Source organism: Cavia porcellus, unplaced genomic scaffold, assembly GCF_034190915.1.
Source record: "Cavia porcellus strain 051 isolate PalLab524CR breed Dunkin Hartley unplaced genomic scaffold, mCavPor4.1 scaffold_15, whole genome shotgun sequence".
Lineage (NCBI taxonomy): Eukaryota > Metazoa > Chordata > Mammalia > Rodentia > Caviidae > Cavia > Cavia porcellus.
In genome coordinates, this window is record NW_026947498.1 from 21,700,105 (window position 1) to 21,723,797 (window position 23,693).

Genomic DNA, 23,693 nt, shown 5'->3' on the forward strand with positions numbered 1-23,693 from the left:
ATATAAAAAGAGAAGCATGTATCTGTGTACTTACAGTTAAAAATGTATTTTAAATTATAATGTTCTCAATTAAAAAAATAATATCTTCCTGTTTGTTAAGCTATTAAAAGAAAGAATGTAGTCAGCAAAACCTAAAGTAGTATGTGGTATAAACATACTGCTGAGTAAATATTGTGGTTTAAAACATCCAATAACTAGAAATCAAACTTGTTTTTGGCAAACATAATTTCATAGAGTTGAATATTTAACTGCATTTGCTTTATTCAAGAACAATGTGTTGGTGTTCACTAGGTATAATTGCAGGTATTGTTGCTTCCAGAAATTATTTCCGGGTTGTGGAAAATGAATCTATTTAACTAGCTTGAGCTTCTGAAGCAGTAACATGCGCATGTGTGTGCACAGGAATTTCTTACATATGCTGAGATAGAATGTATGTTTCGTTTCAAAAAGCTTATTGCTTAGATATTATACTATAAAAGATTATACTATAAAATTAGATTATAGTACAGAGCATCTAAGTTTACATTTGTAAAATTCCATTCTATTTCAGAATTTATAAGTTACCACTCCTATTGTTTTCATTATTATTTCCCCAAATTATTAATCTCATTATTTATAATAGAAGTATAAATTTTTATATTGTTGTTGCTCTAGATAACCCTGCTTGCTATCAACAAGAGATAACTGTCATTAATTCAATGAAATGTTTTTTGAAAACTGGAGTTATTATAGTTATTATGGAAGGATTTTTTTTCCCACAATGATGATCACAACAACAAAAAACACTCCTCCTTTAACATCATAAATTTCAGCAGAAGCTGTAAAACTGTGAATAAATTCTGTAGAAGAGATTGCCCAGCTGAGACTGAGGGCAGACGAGATTACCTGAAACCTTATTTGTGCTGTAGCCTAGGATAAATCATTTAATCAATAGGTATGTGCTTTCTCTCCTTTTCAGTGAGAGTAATGGCAACAATTATCTGGTGGGTTGCTGAAAGGATTAAATGAATAAACTCAAAGGTGTTAGAATTTATCCAGTACATGGTTAGCAAAAAATACAATGGCCTACCAGTCACATTGCTTTAGGCATGGAAGCTTTATACTTCATTGAAGATTATTTGTTAACAAATAAGCTATCTTCAAAATTACCCAGTATTCCTTTATAAGGTCAATAATAATGTCATTACTATATGTTCATATGATAATATAGTTACATATATTTTGTCACCTAACATCTTTAAATGTTGAGTAGGACAAGTGCTCTTATTCTTGTCTATAAGTCAATAAACCGAAAGTCAGTTATATTTAAACTAATTTGTATTTGATATAAAACTCAGGAACCGAGATCATTTGATTATTTAAGGATTAGTTTTCTTCAGCACACATGCGATTCTGTTTTTGTTTTTCCTTGGTGGTTTGGTTTTGGGTTTTTATTTTTTGAGACAGTGTTTTACTACATAGCTCAGGCTGCCTCCAGCTCCCCACAGTCCTCCTGCCTCAGGCTCCCCACTGCGGGGATTACAAGTGTGTATGCCATCATGCCTTTTGGTCCAGCATGCCTTTAAAAATAATCTTCACTTAGTAGTCTGTTGCACTTTTTTCTTTCTGCTTCTCTTTGTTTTCTCCTTTTTTCTCTCTAGCTGATTTGTCCTCTCAACCCATCTGCCTAATGTAGGTAGCAGCTTTAGGTATAAAATACAACATAAAATTACTTTTGTTTTTATACTGTTCTTCAATGTATATTAAAACAATAAAATTATTTTGGGGAAGGAGTAAATTCACTGAAAAGAAGAGGTAAATTGTTTTGAGTTTGTTAAATCTCAATTATTTGTACTATCTGCTTTGCACAGAGGATACGTAGACTGTTTGAAGTTCTACTTTATGATAACCTCTGTGAAGTCATCCATTAAGCATGCGAGGTGAATTCAGTTTTATCAACATACCAGTCATAAAATGTTGTATAAAAATTGTTCTCTATGATCATTTTCTTCAACAAAAGCCTAGAATATTTTTTATTTGTTTTGTGGGGCAGAAGGGAGACTGGTAATTAAATTTTGCATTTGGATCTATGCTTATGCCTTTTTTATTTTTTAGTGAGACAGAATCTCACTAAGTCACTGTATTGTCCAGAGTGAGTTTAAACTTACAGTTTTCTGTTTCTAAGTGCCAGGGTTCTAAGTAAGTGCTAGAGTTATAAGCATGTGTCACCATACCTAGCTAGTAATAGTTAGCTTATCAAGTATTTTTATTTATAGATTTTCTTATATAATTTTGAAACTTCTCAATTAAATTTTTCATTTTAGATTCAGTTGAATGTTTTGTTAATAACTTGTTCAAAGATCAAAATGAATCTATGAAGAATAATTTGAATCTCACCAAAGTCCAAATATCTCTATCTACTTCCAATGGAAAGTTAGGCTTGGAGATTGAAACTTGATCAATGCTTATATACAAAGAAAATTAAAAAATTGGGTAAGCCACAAATGACATGTAAGATTCTTACAGATTTTCAAACAAAATACCCACTTAAACTTGATTAAATATAATTTTATTATTTAAAATATACAATGTTGTCTGATATTACATTTTCCTAAATTTTTAATTACTCTGCAATTCAACATCATTTAAGGAAAATTAGAAATCTAGAAAAGCCAAAAGAAAACATATAATTATCCTATAAGGCCACAGTGCCACTTTTTTAAATAGTAATTACAACTTAGTATTTTGATGGAAAATTGTGAATCTAGGGTAATCTATATTAATTCAAGATGATTAAAAACATATGGGGTTTAGATAAAAGTGTGTTTGCACTTGATGATTATAATGAAACCTTATATTTAGACAAAATGACACATGTAGTAAAAGTATTATGATAAGCATAGGAGTTTTAGAGTTCAAAATATGAAATGTATATACTGATTCTAATGTTCTAATGACAGAAAATTCAGTTATATTCAGTCATACGATGGTAATGAGCTAAAGACAATTAACTAAGATGAATTGATTATTAGAAATTTTCTTGGGGCAGAGAATTGGACTGAAAAGAAAAATATTACAAAAATTATTAAAACAGTAACATTTAATGATTTGCTTTCATAATGGTAAAGTCTGTTAGTAAGTTAACAGGTTTTGTACTGCTATAACCTTTTCCCTGAAAAGAATACATGGTTAGCCAATCAAAATCCTCTTATTTTGGGGCTTTGAAAACAGTTTTACTCATTTATGTCTGTAGGAGTTTTTAACAAAAGGCTTCAGAAGTGGAGGAGTATCCTTGCCACATGAGTGTCAGCTCTATCAAAGCAGGGATGACTGTCTTACTGTCACACATTTATAGCAAACTTAATTTTCCAAGATAGATTTTTCCTTACAAACTATTCCAATTTTATACCAAAGTTTATACCCATTATCTTCATTAACTAAAATAACTTCCTGAAAAAAATTGACAAATGTGGAAGTATAACTTAAGGATAGATTCTCTACTCGTCATTAGTAATAGATTACATCTAAAAAGATCTTACTACAAATAGCCTAGTATGAATCAGTGTTTTCTAAACTTTAATTTACCAAAAATCAATTACACAGAATTCCCTATCAGTACATGGGAAAACACTGGGACACTTTGACAAAGCCTTTGAAGAGCTGAAGTGCACTATGAATCTCCAAACAGAACACATCATGAAACTTGTAAAAGACTGTTACACAAAAGATTTCTTTTATAAAATGGGATATCTCTTTGGACTCTTTTTACACAGTTTAGTTTATTGACAACAATAATTGGTTAGGGTTATCTTTTAGGTCCCCCAAATTCTCCTGCACTAAGTGGTCACTTTTGAAAGGTGAGTGGTTAGCAGGTTTCAGTTGCACCATCAGTGGCTTTATTCACTGGCAGTTAGTTGCTGAGTGTGCTGTTGGGTGCTGGAGGAGAGGGGGATCATCAGGGGCTTCAGGGATCAGCGGATCACTGAAGGGCATAGCTCCCTTCTGGGGCCTCCCTTCATCCAGAAGCCTCCTGCTCATCACCATGTGAGTGTCTTCTGCCACCAGCCTCTTGCACCATGAAGCCTCTGCCTTCCATCCAGCCAACAATGGACTGAAAACACGGAACAACACAAACCTCTTCCTCTTTAATTTATAAGTACTGAGCATTGCATCTCAGCATGAGACAGTGACTAAGACGGTGAGTAAAATGAATGATTTCTACAAGATATTCAACTTTAAGTTACCCTTTTCATTATGATAAATACATATTTCTAAGCAAAACGTTTCCTTATAAACAGAATTTATGATAATGACATGGCTGATATCATCATACACACTCAGAAATTTGAGAGACTATCAGCAAAGCCTAGCACACAGACTAAATGATACTTTCTGGCTTGTTTCCTGTCCCTCCTTGTTTCTTGACATTTATTCAGTTTTTAAGAACTGTGGGAGTGAAATAGATTCGCTACAGTTTTCCATTCCTGAGGTTCTCTTCTACTTGGAACAATCCAGGGCTTTCAGTCATGTTTTATTTTATCAGTGGCTTAATCTGATTGATCAATTGTAAGAAAAAAAGTGACCTCCTTTTTCCTTTGGGATGATTTTCTCACAGAAAAAACAAACAACAAAAAACAAAAAACAAAAAAACAAAACAAAACAAAAAAAACCACAGCAAAATGGAGCAGGTTCCCTTTCAGACATCTATGTTTTCTTAGCCCGAATAGATGGACAAATTTCTGTAACTTCGTGGCTTTCACTGAGGTAGTCCACTTACCTTTCGTCTAAACTGCATCTTCCAATCTAGTTTTTTATCCCCCCAAAAAAGTATGATTTTGCCTTTCATCTGCCTTCTCTTTTCTTTTCTTTTTTTTTTTTTTGTCTTATTTCACAGTTGAGTTAGAACTCACAGGAAGCTGCAGGGTGTTTCTTATCAGATTTCTTAAAAACCCTCAGAGTCTGCTGAAGAAAAATCAACTTGTGGGAACAGCAGGGATTTTGATTTTGCTTCCTTTGCAATTTGAAGTAGATTCAATTTGTGGTTATGAATTAGCTCCTTTCCATGCTCCCTTTAGGTGATTCTTTGTATTATTTATTCCTCAGTGTGTCATTTGAGGCCACAGAAGGTTTTCTGTGTCCTTTGTAACAGACTGAGTGCATAACCAAGGCTGCTCTTTGTACAGGAGCACTATTGCCACATCACTATCGATTCCAGGCTTGCTGGTGATTTCTCTTTCTCTTGCTCATGTTTCTTTATTTTGAGTGCCATGCAGGTATAAGATAGTTGGCCTAGGTTTGAACTGTAGTCTATGACACAGGAAGGAGCAAGAATTGTTGGCCCACACAGGGATCAAACTTGGGCTTTGGCTTCATTATCTCCATGATTCAACCAACTTCACTAATTAACCACAGATGCACAATTATCATGCTGATTTCGTTACTTAAAAAATTACAGTATAGGTTGACAAATTGTATCAAAATGTAGTTGAGTAAATTTGGATGGGTCTGCAAAACACATTTGTGAGAGTTAAAAAAAAAATCCGAAATGTCTTCTCTTTTAAGAAATCTGAAGTTGTGGTATATGCATCCCGATGAAAAATTAACCCAGAATAAAAAGCAGTGGTGTCATCTTCCTCTTGATACCCTTCCCTCCTCTACACATATGTCAATGCCCAGTGGCATTTGTAAGCTCTCCTGTGGACATGTTCAGTTCCCTTTGTTTTCGTTACCAATTTTTCTTATTTATGATGACGTTCTCCCCTTTTTTCCGTATGATCTGCATTATTTACAGTTGAGCTATTTTCCCATTATTCACCTTCTATTTCTTTTCTCTGTATTATCTTCTTCAACTGTACAAAGACTGATAGGAAAATTATCTCAAAACTATATGTGCAATTTCTTTAAAAATAGTAGTATACTTTAATAAGAATAGTAATTTTTCGACATAAAATGTCTACTTATAGATTACCCTGAAAATTCATGTCAGTATTATGTGATTAGTAAAAACAGAAAAACAAAGTCAAAAATAAAACATGAAGGGATTGCTCTATGATGTTATATTATTTGGAAGATTTCAATCACATCATAAATGGTAAATAAGACATAAAAGTGCCTTGTAGTCTCCAAAATTATTCTTCCTATTTTGTTTTCTGCTTAAAAGACAATATTCATTCTTTTTCTGACATTGAATCAAAACTGAATTACAATACAAACATTTCTAACAAGATTTAAGTGCGGTTTGGTTACTTGTGTAATTATCTGAACATTTCTCATGTAGCAAATTATTTACATAAACAATTTTCAGATAAAATCTATGTTCACGTTTAGAATAAGAGCTTTGAGTTACTGGTTTTTAGGTTTTAAAAACCTGTCTATCCCTGGACTTTATCTAAAATAGCTATATCATTTTAATTTTCCTTTAGTAGGGATAATATATGATCAATTCCTGGTTTTTATTCTGATTAATAATTTAAATATGCCTCAAGTTTTTATTCTCAGAACTCATTTTTTGAAGTAGTAAACAAAACTATAAAACAATTATTAAATATTACTGTGTTCTTTATGGATCATTTGCTGCTTTTAGTGTTTATAGGGCCTCTGATGACTTCTTTGCCCCCACCGCTTGTACCAAAACCATTTCGTTTGTTCCATCTTTATTCTCTCATCAAACCATTTACAACTTTCTCTATATTATCATAAAGAATTCTTAGGCAATTCCTCCATTAGTGATTATATTTTAGTTATTACCATATCTGTAGGACAGGCTACATCATTTGGCCCAAAACAATGAACTCTCTGCATAGTTTAAATGCACTTTCTTTGATTCATAGCACAGAGATAATTTGAGTACAACAATATAATCCCAAATCATAAATATCTGTTATGTAAGCAATATTCTTTTCAGGAAAGTATAACTAGCAGAAACAGACTAATGAGCACACAGACTTCATATAAAGTTGTCTAAATGTCCAAAAGGTAAAAGCATATTAAAAGCTACCTATTTAGGGGTAGGGGATACAGCTCAGTAACAAAGAATCTGCCTGGCAAGCTCAAGTTTGAAAGTTTGATATCTGGTACAAAAAATTATTAAAAAGTTTATTTTGGATTTTGTTGGATCACTTCCATGAGATTTGTTTCATCATTCACCTCATGTCCTCATCAAATTTGCTAGCCATTTGATTTGGAGCTTGTGTAGAGAATTAGTAAAACAAAACCAAATCATTCATTGATCCAGAACTAAAGTAGACGTTGCTAATTTGACTTTTTGGCATACGTTGGTTTGTATGCTTAGTAAATGGCATTAATAACACTTCCAGAAGATGGTTTCCATTATGTCCTACATACCTTCTATTTGATAGATGCACAGCTTTCAGCCTCAAGCCATCAAATGGGTCATCAACCCCAAATTTGCAAACTATTGTTTCATAATGGGGAAACAGAGTCTATTTCCTCAAGGGCTACTGCTAGTGTTGGAAAATAATTGAAAATACATGCATTTAGTGGATCCATAATATGATGTACTGGAGTCTTTTTATGACAAGACAATTTGGATTTTTAATAAGGCCTTTGAGAGATAAGAAATTCATTAGTGGTAACAGTTTTTGCTTACAGAACTAAACCAACAACTGCGAGATCAAACGTGGGGGTAGTTATAAGATTAAAATATATATATTTGATATTATTGTAAATTAAATGCCTCAGGTATTCCCTCCTTGTAGTCTTCTCTAATGGGCACCACCTGAAGCTAAAAGCTTATCACTCATTTCACACCTGAATTACTGGAAACCTTTCCTATAGCTCTAAGCTCTTGCAGACTTTCTTTCCATCCTCCAACTATCATCACATATTGCATGTCCCTTGAGGACTTAATCCATTTTAAATTCTGCTTTTATTGTATTACAACTTAGCTTAAAAATCAGTTTGAGATCCCTGTTTCAGACCATTCTAAACACTAACTTTTCTTTGTGCATGTCAAAGCCATATATGAACTTTTCCCACCATTCTCATGCAAATTTTATGCAAGAACTCTTCAGGGGAGACATGAGAGACACTTCCTACAGTCTTGTTAAATGTTATACATAGTGAAAACTGCCTTCTTTCATTCAGGGTATTTCACTCATACAAAATGCCTTCTCCTTTTACTCTTGCTTCTAAGGAAGTTCCACATAGTCTTTAATATTATAATCTCAGCACTTTAATGAGTCATTGTTCATTGCTGCCACCATGTCGCAGGATCTCTGGATTCTACATTCTTCCCTGATAAGGCTTCCTGCTTAATGACTTTCTATGAGTCAAACACATTGTTTCACGTGTTTTGGAGACATTCTTATAATTACATCAAAGTAGAGCTGAACAGAAGTACTCAACTAATGACTCCATTAACTTTTACTATAACAAAAACTAAAGTACAGCAGCACTCAAAAACTATTGATCAATTGTAATTCATTTCCACAAGCAATAAAAAAGAGTATTATATTTATACTCTGAATCCATAAAATTCTGATCTCTTAATAGTGCAAATGGCTTTCAAAACATAACAAACTTCTGCTTTGAAAATTAATATTTGTTGCACAGTAATATAAAAAGCAATACTTCTACATTAAAACTTCTGAATTTTTATAAATTTATTTACTCATGTTTCATGCTTTTGAGAAGACACAGAAATAACCTAATTTCTAGGAACATCAAAATGTAGAAATAAAAGTCACATACTACATGCCATGTAGTTTTTGCTCTACAATTATATAAATACACTAATAAGAACAAGAAAACTTGGACACACGTGTACATTCATGAATTTTATTTTGTGCATGATTTTTTTTAAGACAGTATCTCAGTATACAGTTCAGGGTGGCTTTGAACTCACTGTGTAGCCATTTGTATGATGGCCTTGATCTTGCAGAAATTCTCCTGCCTCTGCCTCCTGGGTGCTAAGATTACAGGTATGCACTACCAGGCCTAGCTTATTTCTGATTCTTTTCATTCTTTTAAACAGAATAAGCTAGACAAGCTTTTTAAAACTCTACAGTCAATAACAATATCATACAGTTCACAGGTGATCAGTTCTTGTTAAACTTCACTGATGAGTATTGGATAGATTTAACTGTTTTGGAAGTCTTTTGTCCTTTTATAAAATACTAAATATATTATTTTGCTGCATTTTATTTTAAATGTAAATTACAATGGCAGAAATGAGCTCTTATTAGAATTCTTCTAACCTTTGTAAAGGTTTTTAAAGAAGTAGCACCCTAAAGTCGTAAGTCATAGCACTTTGGTTCATAATTAGTACTTTTTAAAAATTTGCTGGGAAATTATCCCAACCAACCAAAACAGCAACAAGGGTTCCCAAAAAAGTGTTCCTAGATATATTTCCAGATTTTCTAGAACTTACTGTCTGTTTACCCAAATATTTTTGCATATATCTTATTTGTAAAGAGTAGGATATGATGAATAGTGGTATGGTTAATATTAACAATATGTATAATAATATTTTGACAATAATAAAGATATCAATATTCTATTATTATTCAGAGATGTATAGTATTCTACTAGAAAATGCTTCTTTAGAGATAGTTTAAAATACAGGAGAGACAGGAGAGGAGGTTGAAAACTATGAGAGCTCGTATGAAACAGAATAGAAGGGTCAAAGTCATTGGGTAGTCTAGGGAATCTAGTAGAATGTTTTCCTGACACAGGTAATATAAAAGGACAAAATAAAGGAAGATATGTGCAATTTATTTTTAATTTGTGTTCAAGTTGGCACTGGAGTCATATTCAGAAATCTGATTTTTAATTTACTTTAGAATAGAAAAGTTATTTTCACAAACAGCATGAAAAAATGGATATTGTCTATTTTGGCATGGATTAGAGCTACTGTTTATCTTTTAGACAACTCTAGTCCATAGGAATTACTTAGAGCGCAAAAATAAATCAAGAAAACTCTACCAACCCATAATGTGCCATCTTTTAATTTGAGTTCATTGTAGATACAGAATTTAAATTCTTCCTATTATTTTGATATTCCTATTTTTTCTGAATTAACTTATTTCTGTTAATATTAAAGAGAAGTGAAATTCTTTGCATAATGCTGTTCCATTTGCCTTGAAGAACATCTGAGCAGTTAATGCTGCAATGCCTAAGGGTCTTTTGTTAGCCTCTATCAGCTCAACTACCTTTCAATGAAAGCCCATATGCGGTAATAACAAGGCACCCCATTTCCTGGAATTTGCCTTACCCAAGTCATCACTTTCGTAAACTAAATGTACTGGTGCCTGAAAATCAAATTACAGATTTAATAATACCAATAAATCTAGAGATTTTAGAAATAATGTATGAAATTATATCTATGAATGCCACTTCATAAGCTCTTTCCTGTATTCACTTCATGGTAGGAATGATATGTTTAGTTTTCTCACAAAAGCAATTACCATTGCCAAGTGTCAAAGCAGGGGGATGGCAGTTCTATCAGATATCACTGCCCTATGAGATGAGTAAGTGCCAGCCTCATTGCCACAGTGCCTGCACGAATGTCAAGTTCATTCTGAATTTTTTGTCATTTGTTTTGGCCATTTTCGCTGGCATCCTCATTTCCCCTCTAAGCAAACAAACATTTCAATGATTAAAGCATATAAGCTTGGTGCAAAACATGTCTAAATACTGACTGAGTTGAAAAATTAAAGTGCCGTTGGAAGATTGTATTTTGTTTCTGGCTCTAGGGTATTTAAAAGGCCAATCTAACTAAAGTGTTGGTGAAGTGCATTATGTGCTTTGAAATAGTTTTTTGCCACACAGCTGGATGGATTTCTGTTGTACCTAAGCCTTTGGACTTTTCTATACTCTGTGACTCCAGAGCAGATTTTCTCATAATGGCTATTTTCTTAGTAAAGAGAAAGGAATTCATAGCAGTATATAATAAAGTTCTATAATTATGATTGTAAAGATGGATATTGTTTCCTCTCTGGAAAGTAGGGAAGGATTGTAATCATCAACACTTGTCAATATAGGATCTAGACAGACAACACTTCAAAATGGTACCAAGAATCAGACACAATAGAATTGATGTTGAGAATATTCAAAGGCCATCTCTCATAGTTCCTTACCTAGGACAAGGCACTGAGAAAGCTGCAGCATTTGGTCTCTTTAAGCTTATTTTTTGCAGGCAAAAGTAATTAGACTTCTAGGAGGTCTAGACATGAAAGACAAACAGGAAGATATAGGACAACTTAAAAGAAAGAAGTGAAGGATAAAAAGGAGACAACATAGAAAAAATAGAAAAAGTAGAAATTTTAAAATAAAACAGGAGGCAATCTGAGTACAGAGAGAAATGTTATTAAATAAAACAATGAGGTTGCTAATGCATAGCACTTAGATTTGGCAAATTTCTTTTTGTTTCAAATGGCAGTGGAAACTTGAGGTTTGAACTGTTGAAAAGTCAATGTATGGGGCTTAGAATTTAATTTAAGACTCAGATTTTCTCTATTTTCTAGCATGGTGGCTTTCTTTTTTTCTTTTATAAAAGAGGCTTTGATCTTTTGCCTTAAGGAGTCTGGTCAATATGTAAAGAATCAAAATTGTGACTAATGCCTCTATTTTGTTAAACCAAGTACAATAGTATAAACACTGTACTATTTGTGTGGTCTGAAGGTTACGGGAGTTAAACCTTGAGTGACTGAGGTGTTTGAAGACCAGAAATAGTGCCAAACCAGGAAGCCGTAATCATTTTTGCCAGAAAATTTATTTTAGATGAATTGCGCTGAAATAGAAAAACATCAATTCCTTTCAGGAAAGAGTTAATTGATACTTATATTTGGATAATTTATCATATGATCTCAAAACGTATCTGTACTAGTTTCTATCTAAATTCAACAAAACCAGTAACTATATTTTCCTTTAGTTCATTATAATCAATCCAAAAACATTTAAAAACACTTGAACTCTACCTAGACTAGAGAAGAGCAACTCTGCCTCACAGTTATTTAAAGAGAAACATGGAAACAATTTAAACATTTCTGGTTGATTTCCTCCACACTATGTACCTTTTCCCTGGTTATTAAAAGGGATAAGACAATTTTCTGATTAACTGATATAAATACTGTGCTATGTATGACATGCATGCTAGTATAAATGCAAATGTAAATATAAATATGCATCCAAATGAGATAGAGATAGTTGATATTAACAAATGGAAGAAAACAATTCTCAGGTTATTTTCTTCTTTTTGAAGTTACAGCTGTCTCCAAACAGTATCCGGTTAAGATGATTACCAAAACAATTGTTCTGAATTTGTCAATTACCTATTTGTAAACTGAGGGCATATCTTGGTTATTAATGTTCTCAATTTTATTTTGAGAAACAAACATTTACATAGCTAAATGGAAGGAGGATCATCAAAAATTAAACACGTACTCTAAGAATGCTATAAAGAATAGTTTTTAATGTACTATTTGATGACATTTTTGCACTTAGTTTGGATAATTTTTTAATTTAATTTATATGTTCACTTTTATAGAACACAGCTGCCAAACATAATTTATTTTAAATAATCCTGATTCAAATACTTATTATATATATATATGTGTATATATATATATATATATATATAAATTTAAGCTACTTTTCAAAGATTCAGCAAACTAAATTTTATAAATATTTTTAAGAGCTCTGAATATGTAAATCAGGTTATTTTAAAACCTAAAACTTTAATGACATCTTAATGTTTAGTAATTAAATCTTATGACAGTAAGACAAGCTTTCACAGGTCTTCTGAAATGTCACCAAGAGGTCTTCTCAGGTACAATTGTATACCCAGAACAGGAAAGCAGATTCCAAAGTGCAGTATTAGATAAATAAGGATTACACAGGAATGTTAAGAGAGACTGCTAAGTATTAAAACATAAGTATGATTTCAGTTGGCAGATACAGAAGGGGAGAAGTTACCGTGAAAAGGAACGGATTAACAAAATGGGGATATTTTGAAATCATAATGTTAAGAGAATAAATTAGACACATAAGCTTAACTATTGTATGGTTTCTCTTATTTGAGAAACTCAATATATAAATAAAGTGCAATATAAGAAAAGATATTAGTAAAAATATAGAAAAGAAAGTTACTGTAATATACCATGGACAAGGGATCTAAAAGTATACCTTGATTCAGTATAAGTGTGTTATGCATTTTATATGTTTCTTGATTAATCTGGTTGATAATCTGTATGCATGATAATTAATCGTCGAAAAACTTTCATGATAAATAAATGAATGTAATGCTATCTAAAAAATGAGAGTAACAGAAGAGAAGAGAGAAAAGTAAAGGAACTAAAGTATGGCATGTGCATGTATAAGTTCCTCACAATAATTGTAAACATTATATGCTGCAAACATGCTATTAATAAAAGTTTTTTTAAAAAGATGAAAAATTACAAATTTGTTATACTTATCTAATTAGCAGATTTGAAGCACCAAGAGTTTTCAATGTTGGAAGAAAAGAAATTGGGAAGATTTATGAATTTATTATGTTAATATAAGCAGAATAAAAAACACAAAGAAAAAAGAAAATTTAGAAATCACATACCTAATTCATTTCATTATAATAAGAAATGCTGAATTTTCATGAAGAAAAAATTCTTAATACAATTTAATGTCAAAAGTGTCTTAAATTTCTTTAAAAATATTCAGATTCCTTATTTTAAACCTAAGATGTCAAAGACATTTATATTATGCTCCTGTAACAAAAAAAACTATACACTTCAAAAAATTGCTTACAAAATTCTAAGCTGTAAACTTATGTTAGCAATTGAATATAAGGAGTAATTTTTTATTTTATTTTTTAATTTAGAGCGATTTGTTTTTAAATAGTAAATTAAAAATGCATAAAGATAGGGTATCAGTTTCTTGCCAAAATCAATTTGGAGCAATATTAGCAAGTGGACATTCCTTTTACTTATTTATCTCATCAAGAAACTCATGAAAATACCAATCTAGATGACAAAACAATCCATAAACTTAGACGTTCCTTCGAACAACCACTTTGCCCCACCTTCACCTCACCTTTGCTCAAAAATAGCTTACACGGCTGAGGCGCTTTGTTTTTAGAAAATCTCTGCCTTTAGAAAGTTTTTAAAAAATTACATCTGTAGCATTTCTTATGCCTTTGATATTTACTGGCCGTGTGCAGATCAGAGCTGTGTGTAGCTGTGTGATCAAGGAAAGAGTCCGCCAAAAAGAGAAAATGGACGAGCATGGGGGAGATGGGAGGGAGGGCCACTGGGGTCTCATGCACCCAATACGCTCATGGATAACTCTGACTTTCAAATTATTTCAAAAAATAATGCATTCTTTTTGTTATGCAAAAGTTTTAAATAGTTTTTGAATATAACTGTAAGTATCACAAAAGACACTTTTATTTATTTATAATAAATGATTCTGTATTTTAAAATGACAATTGTGAAAGCTCTGTTTTCATTTTTCTTCTTCTTTTCCAGTTCCCTTTCCCTTCCCTTCCTCCTCCATCCATTTAAAAAAGACCTTCATACTTCCTATTTATCTATCTTCTCTCTCTCTCATGTATGTTTTTCATGAAATCATTTGATATTTGAGCCTGTGTGTGCAAATTATTTCACTTTATATCATCTCAAAATGTACGCATAAAAAGAGGAGTAGAGGACAGAAAAAAGAATTAAGATGTATTACATACATGTACTAACTCACTCCCCGTGATGAATGTAACTACTATATATTCCCAATAGGTACTAATAAAAAATGATGATCGTGCTATATATTGAAAATAGGACATAAATTTTCTGACATCAAGTTAGAGAAAAGATATTACTAAATTAAGTAATTAGGTTTTATATCTACTTTGCAAAAGTTCATAATTTGCTTAAGTAATATCATGATGGGGATAAAATATAGTAAAACAAGCAGTAAAGAATCCTAAAACTTTCAAGAGTATGCAATGGACTTTTCTTCGTGACATCTAATCTCCTCCCTTACTGAGTTCATAGAGATAACACTGAGGCTTATGGGTATAATTAAAAGTTGAACATTTACTTATCTAAAATAGTCTAAAATATATGTTATAAGACTTAATAGCTGCTTAAAACTTATTTAATTCTCACAAAAAATAAAGCACCTCAGACTTTTCCTGTTTTTGTATTTACTGTAGTTTTACAATATAGAAAAAGTAAGTCATTCTTCTCAATTATCCTAACTCACATGATAGCGACATTAAACACAGTAGTTGAGCAACACATTCTTAAGGTAAAATACTTCATTTATTTTTACTCCAATTTTTTTTATATATTATTAGTATTCTTTCTTATGAGCTAAAGCAGGAAAATATTGCTGTGGCTGAGATGGATCACTGAAAACTTCATATTTGAAGAGATTGTTCTTCAAGTGAATTGGATTATACAAAACCATAAAAACAAAACAAAAATGCCAAAAACCTGATAAGAATAAAAGTGTTAAGTCACTCATAGTTAAAATGGTTTGAATTTTTGTGACTCAAAATAGAAAATTCATTGTAAACTGCTAAGGTTTACAGCAATGTATTATTATACTCCAAGGTGAAACTTCATTTTATTTAGGAAAGACTTTTTCCAGACTTCAAATCCTTGTCTTTCAAAATATTAAATCTATTAAATAAATCTTTTTACATTAATATTAAGCACATTAAGATTCAGACTGAGACTCTTGTTGCATCAATCTTGTGTTCATGCTTTCGTGTAATCTACTGGCTCACTAAGGTTTCACACTGTGCTCACTCCTGGCTGGCCAGAGTATCTCATTCGTTTCAATGAATTAACTTCTACTACATCTTTTTTACTGATTGCATTCTGATCACAATTTCTAGCCCATTTTTCTCTTCACAGAGAGGTTTCCTTTCAATTGTCTACCTATGTGATTACCTGAATCTGCTCAATTTGCACAGACCTCTCAACATGTGCACAGCTGAACTCACTGTCTTTCCCCCAAACCTGTTTTTCTTTGCAGTAAATGAATAGCGCCTTTACCTGAACAGACTTTACTGCAGTCCTTCGAAAGATAGCCAAGATTTCCAGCTTGTGTTATCTTCCCACCTGTGGGTGGTAAAGTCCTGTCAATTTGATACAAAAATGTATCTTTCAGGGCTCTCCTCCTCCTTGACCATTTGTGCTTTCACAATTGCAAAAATATTCAGAGAGCAGTCTGTAAGGTAAATCTGATCGATGGAACATGCCAAATTTCAAATTTATTCATTCATTAACTGTATTTAAAATTTAGTTTGGAGTTAACACTGCATGCAAAGCTCCTGTAATCTACCACATCCCAATTTATCTTGACAATGCCTTCCCCTATCTTCTATATTGTACACACTCCATATTATTAGTCCTCAGGAGTGATCTCTTTCCCAGAAAGATGCCTGGAACTATGTTCTGATGCCTTAAAGTATGTTATCCATTTAGTAAGTGTCACTAACTTGAAATCTTTTGCTCCACATCTCTCCTTAGAAGCCACACCTTGTGTTTTTGCCTGTTTAAGGAATAAGAGATTCTCTTCTATGTGCCCAGATTTGCAAGCATCTCTCAAAGTGTAATTTATAACTACTCCAGAGTGTAGTACAGTCTCAGCATAGTGTAAAATCAGAGTTGGGCATGGAGGTGCACACCTGTAATCCCTACACTTTGGAAGGCTGAGGCTAAAAGATCACAATGTTGGGCAATTTATTGAAATAGTGATACTCTCTTTCTAATAAAAACAACAACAGCAACAAAAACTCAGTGTGAAGACCTTGACTTTAATCTTTGGATGAAAGGAAAGAGAAAGAAAGAAAAAAGAAAGAAAGAAAGAAAGAAAGAAGAAAGAAAGAAAGAAAAAGAAAAAAATGAACACATGAATAGACAAAAGTAAATGGATGATTACTCACATGCTTCATGAGGTTAGGCCATTAAAAGTTTGTAGTATATAAACTTGTGTTTATATATGTTGGATTTTATACATTGGATTCTCTGCATTATAGATATTGAAATGCAAATGATTACTAAAACATGAGAGGCACTTTGAGTGACTGTACAGGACAAGAAGAAAAATATCACATAAATTTTGTTTATCTGTTTCAAAAGAGGTAATCCAAAACTACATTTTGAAACAGTTGTAATTTATGTATCACCTCACTCTTCTGGCTTTTCCATCATGCAAGTTTAAAAAATATTAGCAGTAAAACAATGACTGTAGTTAACGCCTTCTCTAGATAAAATCTCAAGGTTTGAGGTTAGCACTCGGAAAAATTGAGGTTTTGGTTGGAGGGTATTTGTGTTAAGTCATCTCCTTTTATCTATTCAAATTTGAGATCACTGCAAAAACTTGATTAACTGGAGATTAATCTTCACAAGATTGACAAACATAAGGAAAGTTCAAAGTGAATTTGCTTTCTTTGGGTATCTTAACTCAGGAGGTGCTCAAAGGTTATTACTCACTTGTAAGAACCAGTCACTGAGGTTTGTTACAGAAAAACAATAAGAAGTAATTGACTTATCAGATGATGATAGTGAGATGAAGCTGGTGAGTCACTCTCTCCTTGCTCTGCATACTATTCTTTAAATATAGAGATTTATAAAATGTTAATTATTTGCATTGCATATTAAATTTTTTTATAAAGCAATCAAAATATGAAATGAATTTTCCTTTCTATTTTTAATAGAACAAGGAAACATGCCCAAAGCAAGCCAAAGCTGAAGACTGAGACAATTAGAAGAGTAAATCAAGCACAGAGGTTGTTTCTGCCTCAATAATTTAGGTAATTGAAACCGAAGCAGGTTCAGGCGTGTAACTGGCAGTCTTCCCATTTGCTTTTGTGGTAGAGACACGTGATGCTTTCACAAATCTGGAACCAGTTTTAAACTACAGCATTCTTGTCTGCGGTACACTTAGAAATATGGATTAAATTACCGGAGTTTCAAATGATATATTTGAGCAATATATTAATTTGACAGCAATAAGTTAATGAGAAAGTAGAGTTTTCTCTCTGCAGGCAGAATTGGAACAGAGAATCCTTACTATATGTGCATAGGTATGAGAATACACACGTTTCTTCTGTTTTGGCCTTTTCTCTTCCTCACCATGCATCTCAAGCATTATGTTTAAAGCTGGATTCTTTTTGATGTTTCTATTTGTCACATACTTAGTTGTCATCTCATGCACTTGGGTCTAAGTAGAATACTGTCACCCACCCAGGATCACAGGTCACTGGTAATTGTGAAAATTTTCATTTCTCCTTTTAACACTGCAAAATATTCCTCCTCTGTACTGCATGGTAAGTGAGTGAGAAACTCCATTCATTCCATTTTTTTTTCCAATGATCATTTTGTCTTCATCATCCTTACCAAGAGGAGTGAAAAAGCATCTCACTTCGCGTTTCCATGTCCCTCCTGCCTCCTACACTTAGTCACTTACAAAAAGCTACACTTCAGTTCATAACCTTGCATTCCTGTGACACATGATTAAAGCCAGGAGGCTTGTGTTCTAAACAGTGATCTCCATTCTGGCTTACATTTAGGTTTCTAGTCTGAAATCAGCTTCTTTATCATGCAATTTTAATCTACCACTAAGGGAGTGGAGATTTGCCCCTTTCTTCCATTCGTGAGGATTGTTATGCTTGTATCTTTCTGTGTAGTACTTTTGCCTTGGTTTAATAAACTGCAACAAATTAAATTATTTACTTACTGAGTAAATGTTTACTGAGCACAGACAGTATACCCAGCCACTAGGGTAAACACTGACTTTCAAGTTGCACACTTTCCCCATTCTACTCTTTTGATTAGTTTAGTCTTCTTCAAAATTTTTTATGGGCATCATTTCCTCCCCATGAAGGTTAGGAAAGGTTTCTCTTCAGATAATACTTTAGTAGGGACCCAGGTCAATTACACTGAAATCATAGTTGGTTTGATCTTGTCCAAAACACTGATGTCAGTCTAGAACAGGTTCTTTTGTTTTGCATTTGTCTTCATTTCCTGATACCTGTCTGATTCATAATCATCTGTGATTCATAAATATGTTGATTCATAAATGTTTTGAACTAAGTTGTTACTGAGATTGAATGCTTCTAATACAAATTAAATTTAAAGCAGACCATATTTTATTTCTTTACAGGATTTCCCCTATTATTTTTTATGTTCCCTCTATTATTTCTCTCATCCTTTTTTCCCCCTTTGTCTATTATCTCTTGAGTTGAATATTTGGAAACCTATACTTAGACTCTGTCACACAGAAGTAACAATTATACCACTGACCATTGTCTTGGTGAGAGGCACTTACTGGTATTCTGTCCTCACTGGAAATTCTGTGTTGCTAGTGATTAATGAAACAATGCATTCAAGGAAGGGAAAGAAAAATAAGAGAATGTTCTATAGAGAGAAATGTTGTTAAAATCAGTGTTTTGGTGTGCAAGAAAATCAGATGCAGGAGAAAATGAGATAACCCTATATTAGAATTATAATATCATATGGTCATTTGAGAGTCCAGATGAGGGAGTGTACCTAAGACCTAAGAGATTTCTTCATGCTCCTCAAAAACATCACAGAAGAATCACATGACTCTTTAGTATACATTACTCATTTGATACTTAGAAATTGATGAAAGGTAATCCAGTTCTATGAACTTATCAAGCACATTTCTACTCTGATCCCCTGAAAGTAATGAAAATGAATCACAAAATTGTGAATCAATATTAATAGACATACAATGCAAATTAATAATTACAAAACTATACATGTGATAAAATGTACAGTATTTTGAATTTATGAGATTCAGCAAAAATAAAATCATTTTATCAAAATGCCAAAAAGTTTCCTAAATCCTTATACCAAATTTCTCTTATGTTAGTATGAACATAAAACCACTTTTGACCATGAAAACAGACCATAGATACGTATTTGAGAAAGGCTCACTGCCCTAAAAGTACCAACATCAATTTACACAGAAGCTAGTGTATTCATGCTCACTAAACAAATTAAAGCACCTCCATGCTTGTAGGAGAAGACATCAGAATCTGAATAATAGAGTCTGGTTTTTTTCACCCTATTTTAAGTGTGTGTGGTATTTTAAAAAAATTAATTATCAACATTAGGTTAGTGATTTAAAGTCTGACTTTCACAGCATTTTCAAGCATGAATTCTCTCTCCAATTAACATTTATTGACCATCATCTCCCTGTCAATCACTAACTAAATGCTAGGATATGACTTTGCATAAAATATAGTCCGTGTATCAGATTCAAATTAAATACATTCTACAAAATGACTGGCACATAATCATCAAAAAATGGAAATCAAGAAAAGTCTCTGGAACTTATCTCTACCAAGAGATAAACAATAAAACACAACTGATAAACAAGTAGCTTCATTTGGAAACAAATTCTTACATTATAAAATACAGTCATACATTGGAATTTATTTAAACAATTGACAGAATTTGAAGAATGTGTGCAAATCAGATATTGACAATTGGTGTGGTTTTCCAGTCCTCTTGAACTGCCATTAATACAAAGCTGTAGCCTCAAAGGCTTCAGCAACAGAGTTGATTTCTCAATATTTTGGAGGTTATGAAGTCCATAATCAAGGAGCCAGCAGATTAGATACTTTAGCTAAAGTTCTCTTGCTGGCTTGAAAATCATTACCTTTTTGCCCTAGACTCACCTGATAGAAAGGGAGGACGCTAACTCTCTGGTGACTATTCTAAAAGCATAACCCCATGAGTCTCCTGCCTTACGATCTTGTATAAATATAATTACCTCTAGAAGACCCCAAATCCCACATGTCCACATGGATGCTGATTGTAGGAGACAAAGTTCAAAGAAGCTGAGGGTAATGGATCATTACTGCTGATTTACAAATGGATCGGAAGGAAAATTTCTCTCCTATAGCTGCAAATTTCTGAAAGCTTATGATTCTTTCAAAACGTATTTTAAAGATTATTTCTAGCTTAAGATTCTCAATTATATTAGGAAAGACATGTAAACAACTATAAATAAATATCATTAAATGCAGTGAAATATTTTAGAGTGTAATAAAGGATTGAAACAGAGCAAGAAAGAGTAAATTTGTCCAGGAAGAAAGCATGCTAGATCTCCAAAAGGAAAAAAAAAAATCTTTAGCAGCAAAAATGTAAACAAGTCAGGGTGCAATAAGCCCATTTTATTCAATAATGATTATATGACAATGGTAGAATATTTGATTTTTATTTTTCATGTCACTTGATTTTTATCAATCTATTACCTTAATTCTCCATTTTCTTTTAGGTTAATGCATTACAAAATAGTTACAGAAAAATGAATAAAGGAAAAGGTGGTAATAAATAGTGTAAAGTTAATGGTGAATTCAGCAAAAATGTGCCAACATTATACTTGAATAGCATAATATGGTTTAACAACTATGACAATGACTAGACCAAAACATTGAAACCAAAGACATTGCAAAGGTTTACATTTGAAACACTGTTCTGGATTTTAAAAGATCATCAACAAACACACCAATAAACAAGGAACCATGACCAATGTCATTTCCTCCTTCCCAATGACTTAATAATTGTCCAGTAAGAAATTTATAAAATTAGTTAAGAACTTCTACAAGTTACATGAGGAAAAAAACCATTATGCATTAAGATATTAGTCTTAAAGGAAAATTTTGTGATTCCCAGTGATTCTTAACTTTTATACAAGGAAAACTGAGGTTGTCACATCCGCTAACCATATTTTAAATTTACCTTGTAACCAAATTTAGACTAATGTGAAAGTACCTCTTTCAAGCAAACTAGTAACACTCCTACTTTTGTAGGATAAGATAATGTCAAAGAATAAGTGGCATGAGCAAATCACATTATTCAAGGTATGGTAAAGAGCATTATATTTTCCTAATAAAGTTCATATAACAAAATGTCTTTTTGAATAAATTATCACTGATAGAACTGGCAATGTACTTCAGTGGCACAGGACCTGCCTGGCAAGTACAAGGTCCTGAGTTTGATTCTCAGTACAAAAAAAAAAATTACCACTGATATTTTTTATCCCATAGAAACAAATTTATCATATTAACATTAATGTCATATATGCATTTTATTGAATGCAAAATGACCAAGTGCTATTTGATCCATATGAAGAAGTGTATATCAGCACTCCTCGAACTAATTTTTGCAAAATTTTATAAACATTTTTTCTGGCATACTTGATTTTGATGTATTATTTTTAAATATGATTTTGTAAATGAATTTCCTAAAATCACTACAACTAAATTCAAAATAATTTCTGTTCTATACTCAAATATTATGCTTATATCATTTGCATCTAATTCATTCCAGGAATAATAGGCAGAAAGTAGCACGTTAGCAATTTTATTTTTCATATTTAAGAGTTTTATTTGATCAGTCCCTTTTCTCAAATTTCAATTCAACTTAATTGGACAAATATTTGTTCTGTGCATTAACTTCAAAGATGATTAACACATGATTGTTATTCTCCCAAAGCTAAAAATCTAGTGGGGTAAAAGATACATACAAAATGAATATGATATGTGACATCATTTGAGCAGATCTGGTTTCCCTGAAGTACTAGAGAGACGTATAACTGGTGAAGGCAGAGGTGAACGGGAGGTCTCTAAGTGGTTATGGAAGTAAATATTGAGAAAGTTGGCAGATTTTCAGCTTTACATCCCTACAGCACACTCTCAGGAGCATTTACATTTAGAATTGTTCTTTGCCTTAGCCATGGCTGTACCCTCACCAAATACTGCTTGCTATACTTCTTTACTGTAACACTTTGTCTTCTCTCCTTAATTTCTTGATTGCATGTACAAATGGGAGCTATTATTTTGTATGCTTGCCAAAAGTGTAATTAAGGAAGGCCTCTTTTTGTTCTGTTTTAAAGTTCTATTTTAAAAAAATGTTTAGAAAGTCTATTAAATAAATCATGATGTACTCAAGATTGTCTAATATATAGTCATTACTAGGAGGAAATGGATAATATGTTGACTTAGAGGAATATCTATAATTAAAATAATAAAAAGCATAGACTTGTGTATGTAATATGAAACCAGTATGTGAGCATATTGATATTTATGTTTTATATACAAAGATGGAATCTGAAAGCACTAAAACTTTAGAAGTAACTAATTTTGAGGGATACAATAATTTCTAACTTATTATAATACTCTTTAATTTTAGATAATGCAAACAAAGATAAGTATAAAATATTTACTATCAGTTTCTCACTTAAAATTACAAAAACAGTTGCTAAATTTAAAAAATTAACTTCTAGAAAATGTTAGGGATTATACATTATCTGCAGATATATGTTCAGATTCCCACATAATAAAATTCTAGTAAACAGCGATGGTAATAAATATGTCTTTACCTTGACAAAATTCTAATTTTATTAGAAGTGAAGTCTAAAATATAGCTTCGTTAATAAGTATTAATAATATTTTCTTTCTGTATACTAAAAATAAGCAATAATCAACTAAAGGTAACAGGGAATCATGTAACAAATTTGTGTAACCTACTTAATAATTTTTAAAGCATCAATAAATGGAAATAAAATATTTCCTTTGACTGCATAGTAGACAACTTATAAAACTTGAGTCAAATCACAAAATCATAGTCATTCTGTAGAAAATTATCCAATGCTTTATCACAAAGTCATCTGTAGATCTAGAATACAACAGTTTGAGAAAATCATGCTGTGTGTGG

At 32.1% G+C, this 23,693-nt stretch overlaps 1 long non-coding RNA gene across 20 annotated transcripts in view; it reads right to left on the minus strand.

The window, feature by feature from the left end:
* Positions 1-23,693, minus strand: part of LOC101787661 (uncharacterized) — a 432,599-nt gene that overhangs the window by 88,977 nt on the left and 319,929 nt on the right. Inside the window, exon 6 of one of the 20 annotated variants that reach the window (XR_010039362.1) lies at positions 15,993-16,058. The exons of the other annotated variants lie outside the window; for them this stretch is intronic. This is a non-coding gene — a long non-coding RNA (uncharacterized LOC101787661). The remainder of the gene's footprint in view (positions 1-15,992; positions 16,059-23,693) is intronic. 20 annotated transcript variants of the gene reach the window in all.